General features: G+C 43.4%; 1 protein-coding gene across 2 annotated transcripts in view; it reads right to left on the reverse strand.

The window, feature by feature from the left end:
- Window positions 1-21,454, reverse strand: part of ARHGAP42 (Rho GTPase activating protein 42) — a 234,145-nt gene that overhangs the window by 97,364 nt on the left and 115,327 nt on the right. The gene's annotated exons all lie outside the window — the stretch shown is intronic.

The raw sequence follows: 21,454 nt of genomic DNA on the forward strand, positions 1-21,454 counted from the left end.
ACACACACACACACACACACACACACACACCCCACAGCTTCATTAAAACAAGAGAGGGAACCAGTAAAAAAAAAAAAAAGAGTGCTCTGTTCTCCTCCTATGATGACTTGGTATGACCTGTAAGACCCACTCTATATGGAACGAGTGAAAAGTTGAGGGAAAAAAATCCACTTTTCAAATGTGCTAACTTACACATGTGGTTTTATTGTGTTATAGCTTTTATGTAAGTATCAGATTATTATGGTATTTCCATAAGTTTCCAAATCATATAAAATGCCAACATAAGTCATTTTTACTTATTTCACTTATTTTCATACCTTGGTTAATTTGTAGTTGAGTCACGCTTATTCTTCAAAACCTGTTGTACATCTCTCTCTCTCTCCATCTCTCTCTCTCTCTCTCTCTCTCTCTCTCTCTCTCTCTCTGTGTGTGTGTGTGTGTGTGTGTGTGTATGTGTGTGTGTGTGCGCGTGTGTGCATGTGTATGTGAGTGCACACTGGGTAGCTGGTCTATGACCTTTTGGCAAGTCCCTGGTCTTCCCTCCCATCTCAATACAGTAGTGATGACAGGAACACATGTCCATCTTTACACACAAGCTAAAGCAGTCACATTGCTTTACCCACAGGGACATCCACCCAGCCTGAATTGAATTGCTAAGTTGGTTGATCTGAAAGCACAGAGATAATGCACCTAAAGGCAAAACCAAACTGCTGATGCGACCGCCCATGACCATTGCTTCATAAAACTTCAAAATCATGTTTGCAAAAAAGATTGCCTAAAGAGAGAAGACCCACCTGGAGCGGACGCAGCCCTATCCAGGGCTCGAAGTCAGAAACTACTTTTAAAAAGCAAAAAGAAAGACACGGGAAATTTTATTTCCTGTCTCTGTCACTTTCACGTTCTTCTTTTGTATTTGGCTTTGTTCCGTCTCCCTCTATGGTGAAGAACCGTACCCACCAGAGAAACTGGCTAAGAACCCACGCCGCTCTTGCAGAGGACCCCAATTTGATTCCCATCACCGGCACTAGGAGGCTTAGGACCACCTTTAACTCCAGGTCCAGGAGAACCAGCAGCCTCTTCAAACCGCTGCTTATACCCGCACACTTGTACACAAACTCACACAGAGACACACGTGCACCAATAGTGGTTAAGAGGGAAGGAGTGGTGGGGACCGTGATGGAGGGCTTGGATGAGTGCACTTTGCACACCAGGTGCTCATGAAGACCCTCACAGGATGGAGATTGAAGCCACCTTCCGCTAGGAGTGAAGTCACAACTGTGAAAACCCATCTGGAACGTATCAAGAACGCAAGTGCTGGGGAGACCAGGCCTCACTGGCGTCTCAGCACAAACCCTGATAACACTGACTTCCTTGTTCCTGAGCTTCCGAAGGTGTCCAAAAAGCCACCCGAGAAATAAACATGTTTTCAAACATTACCAACATCAATTTGGCACCGGAGTTCCTCAGTACGCGTTTGCCTCTCCGTCCTCTGCAGTGTCTTAATTTCCATCATAAAGATGATTATTTGAGGTAAGTGAGGCTAAAACTCATACTAATTTAACAAGCATTATCCACCAGGGCCCTGACACCAGCTCATACATTTGAGCAGAATTTTTCTTTTAAACTATTGTGCATTGTCAGCTATTCGCATCTACGGCCTCACGTGTGCTGTCGGTGGCTGCCATTCCCAACAGTGGATACAGATGCAAAGGCCAACACTAAAGGTCACTAAGTGGCTTCACAGCCAGCCTTGTTATTTCCAACCCTGGTCCTTGCATCTCTCCAGGGAATGCAGGATCCCCCTTGTGCACACTCACCAACCACACGTACGGAATTATCTAATTCTGTCGTAAGCCATGGATAAAGCAAAGAAGGTGTTAACGTTGTGGGAAAACTAAAGACAATGTTGTTCCAGCCGAGTGAATAAAAACAGTGCTCAACACAGCAAAAAATCCACTAGATAATTCATGAAAGAGGGTGTGATTTGGGGAACAAGGCTTACCATTGTTTTGTTTAATCTAGAGAAACACAATTTGGGTTCACACAGAACTTTTTCTTCTCCCTGACAGTATAATTGAGTCACAGAGCTCAGGTGGACCTAGATTCCATTTCTATGAAACATCTGACTTGGTATGGCCTTGAGGGGTACTTTGGGAAAAACACAAGAACAATAATACTCTAGAAAAATATTGCTGACAATTTAACATCTTAGAAATATCTTATTTGCTAATTTTGACACAGTTCACTTATAATAATTACTTAATGCCTAAATGTTGGCTTTATTTTTTATAGACATTGAATCATATTTAACATTCAAAATATTTTACCAATTGCTTCACTTATATTCAGTAAAATAGAAGCACATGACCCTAGCTCCGAGCTCGGTGTGAAACTCATGAGCTCTCCATCCACTCCCTGCTGCTAGGCAATATTGGACAAGCTGCCCAAACTCAGTCTAACTGGAATGATAACAGGGATTCATTTCCTAGCTTGCTTATGGAAATTAAATCTTTATATTTATGTCTATCATATGTCTATAAAAATTTGTAAAGCATTGGCTCTTCCTATTAAATCCAGTCTGTCATTCTGAGTTTTACAGAGTCCTGCAACTGTGGGTGCATTATACTAAGCGGAGCAGTTACATTTCTTGTTTTTCTTTTTCTTTTTCTTTTGGAAGCGATTCTAAATAATCAGCTGCAATGATTGCCAGACATCACTCAAAAGCAGAGGGCACGACTCTTTTAATATGGTTAGAAGGAAAGAGTCTCCAAAAAATGTTGTCACCCCTTTCTCCCACATATACACGAGGCAATTTTCTACAGAGCTTGGCAGGCCAAGTTGTTCTGCATGGGTGGTAGGAAGTTGCCTGTCACACAAAAGCGTCACCGAATGAAAGGAATCTTAGAGATTCCTTCCATGTTTACTCCCCCTCCCCCAGGCCTGGTTAAAAGCCAGTGCTGTTGGTTCTAACCATAGCTCATCATTAACTGTAACTACTGTACATATTATTCTGCAACTTTCTAAGGAATAGGAAGATGTTATTACCTCACACTTTCACAGGCCCAAAGCACTCACAGATCTGAAGCAAAACTATAAAGATGTTCTATAGTACCAGCCAGAGTAGTTGCTCGAGATAGCTGTAACAGATGATGCCATTACAACAAGAAAACCTGAGTGTGTATATCTCACTGTAAAAGTAATGTCTTGTGACAGTATCGATATAGCTAGCGCATGAAGAGAATGTTTATGCAGGTTCATTACAGAGAGGACGCAGTGCAGTCAATCATGAAAGATGTTAAGAGTCTCCCAGATAAAAATGAACTCCTTTTCCACTGGGTAGTTACAGCGGGGAAAGCTCACACCAGAGCAATCTTCTGGGCTGCCAAATAGCATTTTTCCCCTGCCGTGTCCCAAATCCTTGCCAGCTCTTGCTCCTCAGCATCCTGTCGGACACAGTTGCTGGTAAGGTGTCAGCATCAGGAAGGCTACTCTGGTACCGATCAGTTGAATGTTGTACAATTCTCCCTCTGAACCACAGCTCAACGATGATTTCTAATGTCACCAAGTGGAAAAAGCTATCTGGATACCACACTTAATTCCTATTTAAATTGAACTTGTTACTTAATATTTGAGTGCTGGACGCTCCGCTTTCAGGCCAGTGTTCTACGGAGACCTCAACACCCTGGATCTCGGCTGTCTAGTCCAACTCAGCTTAAATTAATGATTCATAATAAATTAATTATATAATAAATTAACGTTTTTCATCTAACTCTATTTTTACTAGTGATGATATTCGCTTTGTCCAAAATATACTGGGGAAAGAAATGGAGAACCAAGCCCATGAATCTACCCTTTTTCAAAGAGTTAGCAGGGCCACACTCAGACTCCAGCATCATCTCCTGCCTGACCTTAACCAGTTCTAAGTCTATTCACTGACGCTGGACAACACTGGACAGCTTCCCCAACCTCAGTCGAATAAGGATGATAGCAGGACTTCACTTCATAGCTTGATTATGGTAATGAAGCCTTCATATTTATGTCTATCATATGTGTTTTAAGATGTATAAAGTATAAACTGCTTCCTATGCAATCCTCTCTGCCATGCTGGTCAGGTGAGATACACTAACACCCATGTCACTTCTTAAAGTCACAGGCGACTGTGCTGCTGCAATTCAAGTGTTAGGTGGGAAACCTCACTTGCCCATCTTCAGCGTCAGGCAGGCTTTGTAACTGCACAGCGACAGTCACCAGGGACAAACGGCACAAGTGTCTCTGCTCCCAGGGCATCTGGATTCTTCCAAGGAGCACGAGACAAACTGTAGCTTGCTGCTTCTTAATGAAATCATCTACCCCCATACAGTGAAGAGGCAGAAAACTGTTCAACCATGAAAGAGTCAAGCAGAGATAGAGAGAAAGTAAATCGGACATGTTCATTGATTCTGGTGTGATTCGGTCACAACTCCAGGCTGTACCAGACAAAACCTTCTTGAGTGTTGAAATATTTGAACCAAAAGACTCTTCTTTTGGCTTTTGATGCTGTTGCTCTTAAGCCAGTTCTATCCCTAGTGAAAGGTTAAGTAAAGAATATTTTGGGGCCAGATGGAGTGGGGCATGCCATAGTCCCCGCACATAGGAGGCTGAGACAAGGGATGGTGTTGAGGCCAGCACTGGCTGCACAGGAGAGCCGGTGTCAAAGCCAAGGGCACTTTACAGCCAACAAGCATGGAGGAAACACCTGTAAATGCACCTGTAACTGCCGCACGTGATCTTCTCCTACCCTGTGTCTCCTACCCTGTCACTGTCTTGACAGTGGTTTCGTAGTGTATAAATTGGAAACAATGAAACTTTGAAGGAGAGAAAAAAAAAAGAATGTTGGGTTGCTTTCAACTAGAAATAAAAAGACACTCAAGAGTTCAAATTATAATAGCCTTTTCTTGACTCTTAAGGCATCCGGCACTCATATGGTGCTCAGACATACATGCAGGCAAAACACTCATATACAGAAGACAAGAATAAGAAAATCACAAAGAACCCTACAATATGTTTTATTTTATCTTTGCAAAATTTAGTTTTATAAATTTTGATTCCCTTAGAATCTTTCACTATCAGTTGAACATACATCCTGAACAAGTTCATGTGGTGCCAGAACTCCTAGAACTTGAGTTACAGACAGTTGTGAGCTGCCACGCGGGCACTGAGGACTGAACCTGGGCCTCTGGAAGAGCGGCCGGTATCTGAACCCCTGAGTCGTCTCCCGCCTCTGTACTTTAGTTTTATAAAGCAATTTAATGAATATGAAAAAAAAAGAGTTCAAATTAGAATTGGTGCCATAAAGTGTACTGAAAGCAATTAGTCCAACCATCTGTAACTATGTGTAGTGTAAAACTTTCAATTTCGAAAGAGTATGGACTCAGGATTTTTATAGACTTTCAAAAGGATGCTATGAACTCACAGGCTGCTCCAGAGGGGCTTTATGGCTACCATTCTGATCCTGAATTCTCAAGGCACAGATAGAAATGCTGGAATTCCCAGTGATTCCCCTCAGAGGGCTGAGTGGACACTCCTGCTCTGTTCAGGCAAAAGGCTTATGGAGACACTGGTAAGGTGACTCTGGCCAGCACATTCCGGGACTTGTTAGGCCTGCATGCCTCTGGTGGTGCACTCTTAGATTCCAGCATTGCTGTTTGCTTGTTAACACTATAGGAGTTGGCCAAAGATGACCCCATAACAGATAGCTCTGGATATTAACAGCCCGAGGATCCGGAAAAACAGACCTCCACCCATTCCCAGATCTCAAAAACCAGAAACATGATGCATCCTGAGATGAGCTCATTGTATGTTAATTGAGTTGGAAAAAATGGCTTTTTGTATGAGAGCATGAAGAGAAAGTTTCAACAAATACGTAAATTCATATAATTCAATATATTCTCCAACCTCTACCCTAGCACCAAGTATAGTTTAATGCTTTTTCTTCTTGATGATTTGTTGTACTCTTCCTTCTAGCCATCACAAAAATTGCCTTTGGCATGAGAAAATAAATTGCTCATCTGAATTAAACTGCTAACTTACTACTTTTAAGCAAGTTTCTGACAGTCTTCACAAGCTTGTAGGAAAATAGAAAATTCATTAAATAAATCCTAGAGTCATATAATGTTATGACAGCAATAACATTTTAGTAGTTAGATATCAGTATATTTTAATCACAAGTGTATAACATTTGACCCTTTTTATTGCTAAAACCTTAAGAAATATGGAAGATATCTCAATGTATGGGAGACTCCTTAAACTACTTGTTGCAGTTTTACAGAAACAGAAGAGGATGTCAGTGACGATATGTGCACCAATCCATGATAATCCAGCAAGATAGGCTTGTGTGTAAACAAAACAGAAACAAAACCCAGAAACTAACCTGCCACCGGAGTGACTCGGGAGTTCTAGGATCTACACAGTGCTGGGCATGGCTGGAATAGGCTCCTGTGCTCATGAGCCTTTGGGTTCATGTCACACCATGTCAGTCACACACGCACACATGTGTACATATGTGCTTCAGTGGCAGGGGCTAAACTTTATCCAGCACACCTGGGTGCCTGAAGCCAAGTGAGTATCTCTTTGGAAAATACCAGTCCTAAAGCGGCAAACAATGATTGAAAAAAACCTGCATATATATTATATATATATATATATATGCAGTTTTTAATATATATACATATATATGCAGTGTATATATATGTATATGTGTGTGTATATATATATATGGTAGTTCCAGAGACTGAGCCCTGGAAGCACAAAGGGAACCACTGAGCAGCTACTCCTGCCAAGGGAGCTGGAACATTCTAGACTCTGCACTCAGCAACATCCTTGAGCGTTCTACAGGGCTGAGACTTTCCCCCACAGGATAGCTAACAACATTTTTCCTGTCACACAGATAAGGAGACTGAATTCCAAAGAAATAAAATAATTTACCGAAGGTTGCCGACACCTCATAGGCAGTGACCCAGACACTGGAATCAGTCTGGATCAGAGTCTTCACGGCTAACCATTCTCTCGGTGCTCGTTAGAACACCTCTCAGAATAAAGAATATGATCCAGCGCCAGAACCAAATTCTCCTCCCTAATGCCATTACATGAAGGACTGCAAACCACAACATTTCGTAATAGTAATGATTAAAAAACAAAAAGAGCTATTGAACTTAGTGAGCTTACATATTAGTGAGCATTACATAGTTCAAATCTGAAACACGTCTGTTCTATTCCTTGTCACAAATCGTCTTGAAAGCCATGTCCTGCTGAGTGTATTCCAAAATACAGGTTCGTGTGGCGCTGAATGCATGTTTATATATTTGATAAGAAGTCAAGCTGAGTGGAATAATAATGAATTGTCTTGGCTTATGAAGCAGTAGCAATAAAATAGTGCTGAGGTAAGAATCTGCATGGCTCCAGGGAGGACACAAGGCTCTGACAGTTACTCACCGCAAGTGGAAGCATTTCCCATAAGCAACTCCATCAGTTAAAGCTTGGGAAATTTGGGAATAAGGGAGTACCCCTTAAAAACAACCATAAGATTATAACTCATTCTTAGTTCAATCTCCCTGACGGAACACTTCCATAGGATGTTTATGTCACACATTCTCTTCATATAAACACAGGAAACTTGGTAATTAGAACTTTACAGTTAAGAAAGAAAATAGCACCCAAAAGTCAATACAGATGCCTAAGGGCAAGTGCCCGAGCCCATGTGAAAGCACGGAGCATATCTGTACAGTAAACTACCCCTGTAGTGTCCGCTTGGATGTGGACATTTGAAAGATCTCTTGGGGTTATGGGAAAGAGAAAATAATATTTGTAAGTAAATAGTTCCTTAATTAAATAAGCCAACTGATTGAATTTCTGTACTGCTAAAAAAAAACAAAAACAAAACCAGAGAAAAGTCATCAGAGAAGAATTCAGCTATTTAATAGGGAACTACAGAAATCTATGAACAACCAAGAGTTGCCTAAGCCCAGCAAATTTGCAAACAGAGATGAAATTTATTTTGCAGAATTTTTTTTTCTTTTCAACTTTCCCAGACCTTTGAGCACAGGCTCTCTCTCAGTCATGACTAAGAATTACCTCATCAATAAGTCCCATGTGTTGTAACCCTTGTCCTGGTGTTCTTAAAACCCAGATCTAGCCACAAACTACCTGCCAGCTTTCCATACTCTACGGCTGTCAAAATCCTTTTTGACCAATTAAATGAAAATTTTCCTTTAGCTCCTTCTTTAAGGTCTTAAGACGTATGAGTGATTTGCTAAGTGAAACAGATTCTCTTCACAAGAATGACAGGCAACAGAAAAACCACATTCCTTTTCCTTATCTGCGAGAAGGAGACCCCAAAAGAAAACACAGCCAGTTACTGCCACATCATTAACTTCGAACCTCGTTTGGTCTTGCCCTCCGGCCGCAGCTGAACAACGTCCAGATCACAGCACTGGTTACACTGATGCTTAACATGCCCCTGCAGGTAACCAAGCTTGCCAATGGCTTTCCTTGCACAGTGCCTGAGACACTCGCACACTTCCACACTCAGCCAGTGTTCACAATCCTCTGTGGGAAACCTAACTCACACTGAAGGAGTGAGAAAGGGGAAAAGACAACAAAACCGTTGATTGCCCCTTTTTGTCATCCTGAAAAACTAAGAGCTTTCTTGCTTACCTCTCAGAGTCTCAGTTCCTACACCTCAAAAGACTACACCTGGCCGTGAATCTAGTTCTTATCTCATGGTTATGCAGGACCCCAGACATAGAATCTTGACAATGGGACATTCCTCCATCACTCTGACAGTCAACAACCACATTCTGTTTGTAACTGTTCTCTTTTAATAATATCCTATGACATCCTGGCATACAAATACTTAAAGATATATCTTAACTAGGCACAAGTTAATTAATCATGCAATTTAAGTAATATAGCCAATTAAATTAGTTACATAACTACATATTTGTGGAATGACAAATTCAGGGATGGAATAAAGCTACTCTGAATGTTACAACCATCAAGAGAAAAACAGTTGTCCGTACTAATATGAGCAAGTGAAAGACAGAGAGCTACAAGAGTCAGTGTTGTTGATGCTGCAACTCTGTCCCATCTCTGCCCTCTCGCTTGTCAGGACAGCATCGTGGTAGACATCAGTGGACTTTGATGTGGTTGAGTTCTCAGGAAGTATCTGTCAGATAATCTCAGCTCACGTACATTCATCCTACAGTTCAAGATAAGAGGAATTGCTACACTCTCCTCAGGAGCCAAGCACATGCTGCAACAGCCAGGTGAAGTAAAGGCATGCAAAGCCTGGCTTGGACTCAGACTCAGGTCCTAAGCATGTCTGTAAAAGAAGTGTCCCACTCCCATGAACCTCAGGAACTCAGCTCCCAACATGGTCCAGGTTCCACTCTCCAGCCTTGTCCTGTCGAGTAAATGATACCAGAATCAGCAGATATCCTAATATTCAAGGCCTATGGCCTCTCCTTCCCGGACTCCATTACCACAGCATGCATGCCTGCGTATCTCTCTGGAATTGCAACAGCATCCTTTATGCACACCTCCACTATACCTACACACACACACACACACACACACACACACACACACACACACACACATGTGCATGTGCACACGCATGCACCACATGCACACGCATGTACACATACTTGCACACACACATGTGTGCACCACATGCACACACACACACATGTACACATACTTGCACACACACATGCACACACACACACACACATACACACACGCCATATTTGATTTTCCAGAGATCACAGTTGTACATAAACAAACAAAAAAAAAAGGATTAGTTCCCAGATCTGATCATCTCTTAGGCCTACATCCAAAGATCCTTAGTAAAAGAGATGGTCCTGAGCCTACAAGTTCCTCTCCTCTCTCACCCTGCAAGCCATCTCTCCTCCCAAGGCCCTAGAGTTCACTCCTGTCCTTCCCATGCCCCATTCACCATCTAGCTAAAAAGTTTTTCACCCTAGAAGCGTCAGCCTGTATCACCTGAGTGATCCATGCTTAACGCCCCTGGCTGAAGTCTTAAAGAATTTCATCAGATTTCCAGATAATAAGACCACCCACTACTCTAGAGGATGACTGGGGACCTGTCAATTTCCCAACCACAACATGTGCATCCCACTATCTTTTTGGACCTCCTAGGGGCTTAAGCAGTAGTCATGGAGTGTAATTATTAGACCCCCCCAAAAGCATTTATTAACACAAATCCAGTGGTTATAGATGAAGAAGATATGGAAGAATAAGTTAAATAAACAATGAAAAAACAGAGGATACAAAATGTCACAGTTTTGTTCATTTGTTTTTGAGACATAGTCTTATGGAGTCCAGGATGACCTTGAACTAGCCAGGTAAACCAAGAATAACCTTGACCCTCTGGCCCGCTTTCCTCTATTTCTCCTGGGTTGGAATTGTAGGCTTTGCTCACCACGCCCACTTTATAAAGAGTTGAAGATTAATACAGTTTTATTTCTGCACACTAAGCACGTATTCTTCCAACTGAACTACCCCTTATTAAATTAAATAGTAATATGTTCAGTGTTGGCTCTGCAGTTTTGCATGCTAAGAGTACTTTCCTACTCAAATGCCAGTTTCAGCCTCAAAGAGCATCCCATTCATTCACATACTAATTGAGTATGGGATTTTTTTAAATGAACCAGTGAAAAAGATAAAACCTGACCATATAAATTCCCTGCTGTGACCTTGTGGGGGAAAAAACTCCTCCATCAATAAAGAACGAAGATCACCTTCTATTGGGGTGCCAAAGTCTGGGTCTCTCAACATTAACTTCTAGAATTTACTGCTTCTTAATCAATTCTGGTTACCATTTTGGAACTGGATCTTGGATAAGCTGCTGGAATGAGGCAGGGAGATCAGGCATACTAAGTGCCATCTGGCACAATGACCAGCCCCGACATTCACAGGGGATGAATGAGCAATGGCACGTTTATCGTTGGAAGATGCCTTGTGACCCTGTGCCAACTATTCAATTAGACATAAAAACAACCCTGGAAGAATGAGTCATGAGAAACACAGCTTCTTGTCGCCCTTCAGCTTTCCAGTCAGGGAACAGGCTGTCCATGGTCCTGCAGGACCATACTACAAGGGGGGCAAAGGGGCAACAGAAAAACAGAACCCTGGCCAAACTGGGAAGCTGTTTACCTCTTTAGCTGCCCCCAAAGGACCCCAGTTTCTGCTCTTCTGCCTTGTTCTGCCTTTACTTTAGAGTGCACATTTAACCAGCAGGCCCCCAACAGCCTACTCTCTTTACTGAAGCTCCTCACCAAGGACCATCCTCCGGGAACCTATGGTCTGGTCAGCTACAGCAGAGAGGCCGTTCCAGTTTGCCTGGAACCCTTACTACTACAATGGAACCTTTGTGAAGGCCCTGAGCCATGCTTTGGACAATCCAGTTTGCCCAGTATCTGCTGATTTGCTGGCAGTCCAATTTGAGATCAGTGCTCTGAAAGACAATTGCCCCTGGACCTGGAAAGATGGCTCAATGCCAAGAATGCCCTGGTTTCATCCTGTTGCTGTGATAAAACTCTGACCAAAGCAACTTAGGCAAAGAGTGGGTTTATTTCATCTTATACTTCCAGATCTCAGTCGATTACTGAGGGAGAGCTGGCAGGAACTGAAGACAGGACCACTTGCTATTCCATGCAGCCTTACCTTCAACCAGGGAACTCATCCACAGCAAGAACCATGGAGAATGCTGCATCCTTCCTGGCCCACTTTCTGGCTTGTCCTCACCTCACCGTATACCTTTGCAGTTACCTGCCTAGGAATGTACTGGCTAGACTCTCCTACATCATTAATATGATGATAAATGATATAAAATGCATATGTATGTGCTCAGTGAAGGTTACTGTCTCACCAGCAGAAACACACAAACTATGCTCCCTATGCTCCATAACTCTCAAGGTGGGAATTCAGTTAATCATGAATTAAATGTGATAAATGAAAGTCAAGCATGCTTGGGGTTTCAACCACTAATTTCTGAGTTAGCAAGCATCAATCGGCCATTGTAAGTAAGTACTCCGTAGGACAATACTAAGCATCTCATGCAGGTTATGAAGTTCAGGAAGATAGCTAAGTAAGATAATAACGTTTTTGTTGTTGTTGTTGTTGTTATTGTTGAAGTGGTACCAAATAAGGACAGGCACCAGGAAGAAAACAAAACAGAAAGATGACAGGACCATACCCTAACCTGGGAAGTATGGGGCAGAACACTTCCTTGTGAGAGCTCAAGCCCCTGCTGTGACCTTGAGCTGCTGTTGCTGGACAAGAGGGCAAAGCTAAAACCATAGTGTCTGGATGTAGAAAAAGATGAAGGAAAGCCTTGGTGGCCTTGCTGGCTACAGAGAGGACACAATAAGGAGAAAACCAGCAAGATCAGACACCTCCGAGGCAAGACTGACCACTTCATCAGAAGGTCATCCTGAAACTTCAGACTGATTGACATAATGGCTTCCTGTGTAACCGGCTGGTTAAGGACAAGATAGAAGAGAGAGGTCTCTAGGACGCTGATCCACTGTCCTCTCGGATGGCTGCCTGCTCTCTGAGTGTGACCCAGCTTTGAGATTCATTAAAATAAACATGCAAAACACACTGGAAAAAAAAATCAAAGGTCTCAGTGCGGAGGCGCCTTGGAACTATGGCTTGATCTAAAAAAACCCCACACTTCTCCACCTCCACTCAAAGCTCTGAGGGATGTTCATGTGGAAGGAAAGATCAGGTAAATGGCCGCAGCAGCTGGATATGTGTGTTTGCCATGTTGAGTGTGCGGACAGACAGACAGCAAGACAGAAATACAGAAAGCAGTTTGTGACAGAGGCACCGGCGGCAGTCGCAGTACACAAGGCCCCGAACCCCACAGTCCAGTGTGGAAGCGGAGAGTGCAGGAAAAGGACACAAGAATGCGAATTATATTACAGCGGACACTCCCCGTTCTTCACACTGCTGTTGTCCATAACGCTGTGTTCCTCTAGAGACTTTCAAGGGCCGTTACTACAGAGAGAGGAAAGGCCACTGAGGAACCTCTGACCTGAAGCTGAACCCAACGCCTGCACAAACAAAAAGCAACAACCACTGCAACAACCATGGAAAAACCCCTTGGTGCAAGCTGCCAGGAACTTCCCATGAAAAAGGCCCAGTCATTTGTAACCGTTATCTATGGTTCCACACAGGGAAGGGCTGACAAAATTATAGCATTCTTGGTGAATGAGAGGAATTTGTGTGTCATAAGTAACTTGAATATTGTCATTCACAAATACAACAAATGTCCATTTATCCAGACATGTATGTCCTAGTTCACCAAGTGACAGCACTGCACAGCCTGTCTGTACACTGAATTTACTTCTTCCATGTCAAGATTAGATAAAATTGAAAATAATCCAGCTCTGAGAGGAATGCTGGCCTCCTGAGAGCTGATATAAGATAGATAGTGTCCCCTCTGGAATAAGAGCAACAGAAGCCACTGTCGTTAAGACTGTGCAACCACCGTTTCAACAACAGACCCTTGACTAGCACAGTGTCTTCTTCCTAGAGGAGCTGGCGTGAAATCACGCCTCCTCCCTCAGTGTTTCACATTAGCAATTAATACAAAACGAGGGGCATTGAGCTCTCTCTAGTGTTACTGAGAAGCAACTGTGAAAAATTCAGAAGCGAATTCTATAGGATTGTATCACAAAAATAGCAGTCTCAAGAATGTGAATGCTTCGGCCACTCACTTTAAAGTAAATTATTTCTTTCTTTCCTGGTTCAGGGGGAGGCTGTGCCTCAAAGGAATCAGGCACAGAGTGACATAAGAAGGTACCTGACATCTTCAGCAAACACAGGCATGTGTAGCCACACACACTCACTCACCACACACACCTGTGTGTCCACATCTCACATACACATTCACCACAGACACCTGTGTGTCTACATCACACACATACACTCACCACACACACACACACACACACACACACACACACACACCACCTGTTTGTCTTCATCATACACACACATTCACCACACACACCTGTGTGTCTACATCACACACACATACACACACCTGTGTGTCTGTCTACTTCACACACACACCACAAACCTGTGTGTCTACACCACACACACACACACACACACACACACACACCTGCTTGTCTTCATCACACACATGTACATACTCACTCAGTCACCACACACACCTATGTCTATATCAAACACATGTGCACACATGTGCACACACATACACTCACACACGCGACATAGGAATATTTATCAAGACAAAATTTTGTTGTTGGACCACCTTCACAATGACACTAACTGGATCATTACCAGTTATGAGCTCAAAACCAGCATGAGCTTAGAATACTACAGTGTTTCATGTCATGAGGACTATTTAAGCACAATGGTAAAATTTTAAATCCGATTTAGCCATAGACAACACTGGCTTAAATCCTAGAGAAAAACAAAGGTGATTACATGAAGTGGAATTGTGGAGAGTGCATAGAAATAGGTACCATATTATCTGTAGCTACCTCAACACTAAATTTTTAACTGAGATGATGAAAGACACATACAGACCATAATAAAGTTGAAAGAGTTTAAACGAAACTTTCTGGATGTGTCCCTCAATTATATAATATGACACAGACCATGCTCACGATTGACACAGTAATGTAACAGCATGGTCTGGTGCTCTGTAATTAATTGTTAAGTATTTTGCTCCCTGAGGTCTGCTTGCAGGCTGTCACATACCCCAAGTAATGATGTGTAACTTTGCCTCCAAAAGTATCCCCGATTGGCTAAATAAAAGGCCTACACACCTGGGCAGGGCAGAAGTGAGAGGCGGAGCTAAGGTTCACAGGCTTTGAGGACAGGAGGATGCTGAGAAGGACACAGACAGGAATGGGAGGAAGAGAAGGAAAGGATGGATTCTGAGGCATGGTGTGGAGAGAAGCAGCCCAGTTGGAAATCATGTGCAAGTATTTTGGGATTGTGGATGGAAGTAGCCCAGACAGGAAGGATTAAGGCAGATGGTGTGGGATGAGCGCTGAGAGGTGACGACATAGCATAGAGGGAAACATCTGCCCAGCTACAGGAGAATTAAGGCTTATTTAAACACAACAGGTGTCTCTGTCCCTGATCGATATGGTAGTGGGTTAATAATACCCACCATAATAATTGTAAGCATCTAATAATAAACACTGTTAGCCCATTTTTATTTTCTATGACATTTGGTGCCCAACATGGGAAAATATAAATACACTGTTAATAATAAACAGTCATATTTATATTTTCCTTTTTTGTTTTTAAATTATTTGTTTCTTTTTTGTGGTTGTTATTTATTTATTATGTATACAGTACACATCAGATCATGTTATAGATGTTTTCATGTGGTTGCTGGGAATTGAACTCTGGAAGAGCAGTCAGTGCTCTTAACCACTGAGCCATGTCTCCAGTATATTTATATTTTCTACAACACAGCAACTGCTAGTTTCCAGGCACTTTTGATGTGTTTGATAATTTTATGGTAATTAGTTCAAATCTATGATATTAGCTTAGGAACAAAGCAGAGGTGATCCTTAAAATGGTTAAAATGGAAACTTGTGAGATGGATCAGCCATCAAAGGCACTTTCCACAAAGCCTGATGAACTGAAATCTATTCCAGGAATCACGTGATAGAGGAAAGCCAATTCTTAGGGGGCCTCCTGACCTCCACATGAGGCTACAGCTCCCATGCCACTCATCCACAGACACTGGAATACACATACACACAGGCACACAGACGCATACACACACACACACACACACAGATACATTCACATACACAGACACACACAAGCACAAGCACATACATATGCACACACACACGCACACAGAGGCACACGTACATTCACACACACACACACAGGCAGACACACACACACATACACACACAGGCATGCACACAAGCATACACGGACACACACACAAAGGCACATAGGCACACATGCACACAGGCACACATACACTCACAAAATAAGTAAGCAGAATATAATTTTACAAAAACTTAAAATGCAAACCATATTTAAAAAAACACCATCAACCACAGCAAAATTCAAACATGAACATCTTAAACTACAAGTTTACTAAGACGTTTTAACCAGTTAAATTAAAATATGACGGGGCCTGCATATAACTGTGGACATGTATAAATAGAATATAAAATGGTGGAAATGGGTCTAAATTACTCTGCAGCTCAATGACAAATACAATGCCAACAGTGCCTTAAGTATTTCAAGCTACAATAATACCACACCATGGAAGAGCAAAGGCTTCATTCAGAGGTTGATTCATCATATTTATGTCACCCAAATGTTTAAAAGATAAGGATGTGCCACTGTACCAGCTGACTTTATATGAAAATGTGCAGCCACATTGGTGCAACCACTGGGTAGATGAGCTACCCAGTGTGGCCCTGTAGATCTGCAGAGTGTTAAACGTCAGTGATCCAGTCCAGGTGTTTAGCTCAGTACTCATCTGGTATATAGTCAGCTGCTCTGAATCTGACCTCCTGTACCACATACACCACGTGGGATGATACAAACCTGAAACCACATCATTCGAGTTGTAGAGGCAGAAGGACCAGAAATTCCAGGTCATCCATCCTCAGCTACAAACTGAGTCTGAGGCCACCTAGGCTACATGAGAGCCTGGCTCACACCCACCCACACAGAAGGACTCAGAAGCTCCCTGATCAAAGCAGAGGGTGGCCCCCACATGCTGGGTTCTGCCTCCTGAGTCTAGCCGTCTCTACCCATCGCATTGTTCCTCTCTCGGTCATAGCATTTATTATTCCCTAGTGTGGTTTCATTGGCTACAATTTTCCTGGGCTGTGGCATTTCCTATTGCTACTGACGCTGCCTCTAGGTCCTAAGTCTGCCTCCTCACACTGTAAGTTTGAAACTTCTGAGGCACAGTAAAACTTGAGCCCTTAGAACTCAACTTTACTGTGTCATCTAAACTTTGCTGTCCATCCCTGTGTGACTTAAAGAGTGAACGACAACACTTGCTCTCCTGGGTATGAAGAACTTCTGTAGCTTTCTTAGTGAACCTAGACCCAGGCCCTAGCATGCAGAACTTGAGATGACACTATAACATTGGCACCAGAGATCATGAGGACGTACACCAAGTTTTAATCCAGAAGAAAATCTACTAATCAGAGATGACTCATAACAGGAATGTTCTGGGGGAGAGAGGCACACACAGTACAATTCCACCATGGCAACTAGAGAACAGCTGAGCTTGGGGGTCAAAGGCAAGTCCACCATTGCATGCCTGCCTCACCTTCTCATTTATCCTTAGCTCAAATCTTGTCAGCTGCAAAAATAAGAATTTAAATCAGTTCCGTAATGCCATACTATCTCACATGCTGTAAACAAGCATGCAGGAGGCTGTGGCCTGCCAACGTTAAATATTAAATGTGATGTCCTCTTTTCCTAACATAAGCTTTACGATGAGCTCCAAGCACACTACATGTGCTGGGAACTGGCACACTTTCCTAATGGTATTCAATGAAACTTGTCTGAAAAGTCTGTAAATCCATTACCACTCCTTCCATACTGAGGTGTCCCACCCAAAGCAGGGAAACACCCAGCGCAGACAAGGCCAACCCTGCTCATGTTTGAGTCTTTCCAGCACCCAACAAAAGACATGCGCATGACCCTGGAGAACCACTTTTCCTGACCACTGACTGGAACAGGGATGTACTGTTCCGGCTGAGACTCAAACAAATGACAGTAAAAACAAAACAAAACAAACAGCTTTAATATTTGCAGTATTTTGCTAAAGCATCAGAAAACTAGAATATGACCACCGACGACATCAGCAACTCTCTCATCCGTGTGTGTGTGTGTGTCTGTGTGTGTCTGTGTGTGTCTGTGTGTGTCTGTGTGTGTTAGGGCAGGGTGTTACTGGGGACTGAATCCAGCAAACACTGTACAGCCTCCTTTTTTACTTTTACTTTTCATGTTTGTGTTGCAAGAAATAGTGCCTTAGGGATTCCCCACTGGCCCTGAACCCACTCAGTTTATACAGAACTGGAGATGAAACCCAGGATTGTGTGCACACTAGGCAGGCTCTCTAACAACTGAGTGATAGCGCCGAACTCTTTGTACATTTTAAAATAGTCTTTCTCAGTTGGCTAAACTGACCTTGAAGTTACTGTGTGATGAGGAAGGGCCTTACACTCCTGGACCTCTTGCCTCAGTGTCTGCAGCACCTGGGATTACAGGCCAGCGCCTACAGCACAGGAAAAGCTACTTGCTAGAATAAATAAAGTTTCACCTCTAAAAAAGCAGTGACATTTCCTATGGCTGAAAACGATGGGGTCATCTCTGGCTAGAGAGTCTCAATCGCCCTGATGGGTGTAGGGCCAGCTGCTAAATCCTGCAGAGCACAATGGTGCTACACAAGGAGAAATGAACCCAAAGAATGCAAGAGACCAGTTCCCAACCCAGTCCACTAAGACTTGAGTCAAGAGGCCTGTTTAATCGGTGCTGTCCCCAGAGTCCACTCGCATGCTGATTCCTATCTAGAGCACAGTGAGGGTCTTGAAGCACAGAATACATTTTCCCACTGAAGTCATATATTTACCATGTGCCCAAATTAGCCCTCAGGGTATGCAAGCCATTAATATCAGGAGTGCTCAAGCTGGGAATGCATCATTCCCTCCTCTCCCAGGGTACCAGGGACATCAGGAAAGTCCACCCAGTCAATCATGTCCTGGCACCGGGAGAGCAGGGACAAGGAATTCCCCACCATTCACCCCACGCCAGAGCAGCAAAACAACAGAGTGGGATCTTCCGTAGAAGCAATGCACTGAGGCAGAACGTGGGATTCCCTGCACACAGGCTGCCTGTATGCATGAAACAGCCCCAGTCACATACGCAGAGGGTATTAGCTGATATTTTCTTGCCCAAAGCAAACGAGAAAATGAAGCTCATCCTGTTAACCGTGCTTGCTCTAGTCTGATAGACAATGTGCTATGTTAAGAATTCTTGTTAAGTTAATGCTTGTGGTTTAGATCTTAAAATTTCATTATTTTATTCATTTGTGTGTATACTATTAGGGACTCAGGTCAGACCCAGAATGACATACTTGCTTAACAAAAGCCCTATCACTAAGTAATAGCCCCAGCCTAGTTGTTAATTCAACATTTGTATCTATTCTTTGACAAATTCATGCATGTATATAATGAATCTGATCATATCCACCCAACATCACACTAACTTATCCCTTTCTAACGTCTTCTGGACCCTTTTGCCATCCCAAGTTCCCTCCCGCCCCACCCCACCCCAATCTACTTTCACATCTGTTTTTTTTTTCCTATTACCACCCTTGAGTTTAATTGTTGCTGATTGCACAAGTATGGTGGTGAGGTTACTTACTAGAATATGGCCAATTACCAGTGGCTACACTTCTGAAGAAAAATGACTCCCCATTCCCTAGGGGCCCTTAGTTGCCAATTCCAATCTAGTTTTTTTGTGGGTTTTGTAGGGGTGGAGGTTGAGACAGGGTTTCTCTGTGCAGCCTTGGCTGTCCTGGAACTCACTCCGTAGACCAGGCTGGCCTTAAACTCACAGGGATCCGGCTGCCTCTGCCTCCCACATGCTGGGAGTAAAAGTGTGCGCTGCCACCACCTGGCTTGTTTTCCATGTTCTAGAACAGTTTTGATTCTTTCGGGAACTCTGGAACTCACAGAGTAATTGGGCCCCTGTTGGGCAGTTAGATCTGGATGCTCTTCAGAGCCTGAGGAGGAGGGACTGGGCTCCTCCTCCTTAGTCCACACGTTACTCCTCCTCCTCACAGCTGTGGCAGGTAACGATATGGCCTCCCTTCACACACATGCAGACCCAGGCTTACAGCACGGTGACCATGCCAAATTCCCGAGATTAGAACACCCCAGAGAAAGGACTCCACCACAGCACATACAGCCCCAAAGCCAGACACTGAAAATTCCCACCAGTATGAGTTGCAAACACTTTATTAAGTAGGGCCACATTTTGTTCATGTGTGGCTGGTCTCCCGGCTTCCCTTGCCCAATCACCATTCCTGGTATTTTGAAATGGGAGGAAACAATATGTTCCAAGAGAAATGCCTCCTTCTGTTTTTCTTTTTGTGGTTCTTAAACAAAACAAAACAAAGAACAAAAAAAAACCTTAGTCCCTACCAGTTTCTCCACCCAGGATACCTAACTAGCTAATGTTAACAAGTGCCCACTGGGTACCACCTCCTAACAGCAATGGTGATGGTTCACTGTAGGACATTAATGGTGTGGATGGTGCTAAACCTTGCAGATGCTTGGTTCACTGTTCATCAAAAGCTGAGCTTCTACCCAAGCACCAGCCTGAAAGTGCCAGTATCAAGTAACTAGCTTAATTGATTTCTTCCTAGAGGTAAGCATCTCAGACTCTGCGACACACAGAATGCCTCAAATCCCGTGGCATGTGGGTTCTCCTCGGGAAGCCTGAAGTAGCCTGTGCTCCCATACTTCTGAGCACTTGGGAGAGGCTCATGATTCAAAGTCCACATGCAGTGACTGCCACTGAGTTCACCACAGAACTCAGGAACAAGATCGAAGCCACGAACACACATTGTTAAGACTGCGATGGGGGGCTGGTGGGTCACTCACATTTTAGTCCTGTGTAGCTGTGAACAGTATATGTCACGGTTCAAATATAATGCAGGTGCAAAAAAGAGCTCCAGTGTTGGTGGCCTGGCACTCAGCTGGTGGTACACTTCAGACATGGCTGGATAGTCAGGGCACTAATGTTCTCAGTAGGTTAACTCATACTGAGTAGAATATTAGGAGTTGGGGACTCATAATGCTCTACTTTATTTGGCGTGTTTAGACCTCTACCTCCCTTCCAACCTCCCATCCTTACATAGGAGAGATGGTTAGCGGGCTGAGGGGGCCCCTTCACTTCTCCCAGCTGTTTAGGGTCAACTGGGTTCTTTTGGGCTGTACCTGTCTCCTCCAAGTCACTGTTCCTGGAAGTGTTTCTCTCCATTTGTTTTCTCTGAATCGTGACACCATTGTCTCTGGACTCTGGTCTCTGACACCAACACTGCACGTCAGTCACATGCCAACACACACTCCCACCGCGTTCTCTGTGCTCTTATTTATATCCTCAGAGCCCTAGACCACGCCCCTCTCTGGTGCTGCACGAGGAATCTGGCAAAAGCCACATCCCTCACAAGACAATTAAAGGGTGTGGCCAAGGTAAAGCCTAAACTAAGATCCCACACTTCGGATTAGAACAAAAACATACTTACATAACACAACTTATTTTTACAAAGAAACCAAAACTTCCATTACGGGGACTTTTTGGAGGAGGTAAGAAGTGGTGCCCTGCCTCTGGCCTCTTC

The sequence above is a fragment of the Acomys minous genome (genome assembly GCF_964271855.1).
Source record: "Acomys minous genome assembly, chromosome: 5".
In the NCBI taxonomy this organism is placed as follows: domain Eukaryota; kingdom Metazoa; phylum Chordata; class Mammalia; order Rodentia; family Muridae; genus Acomys; species Acomys minous.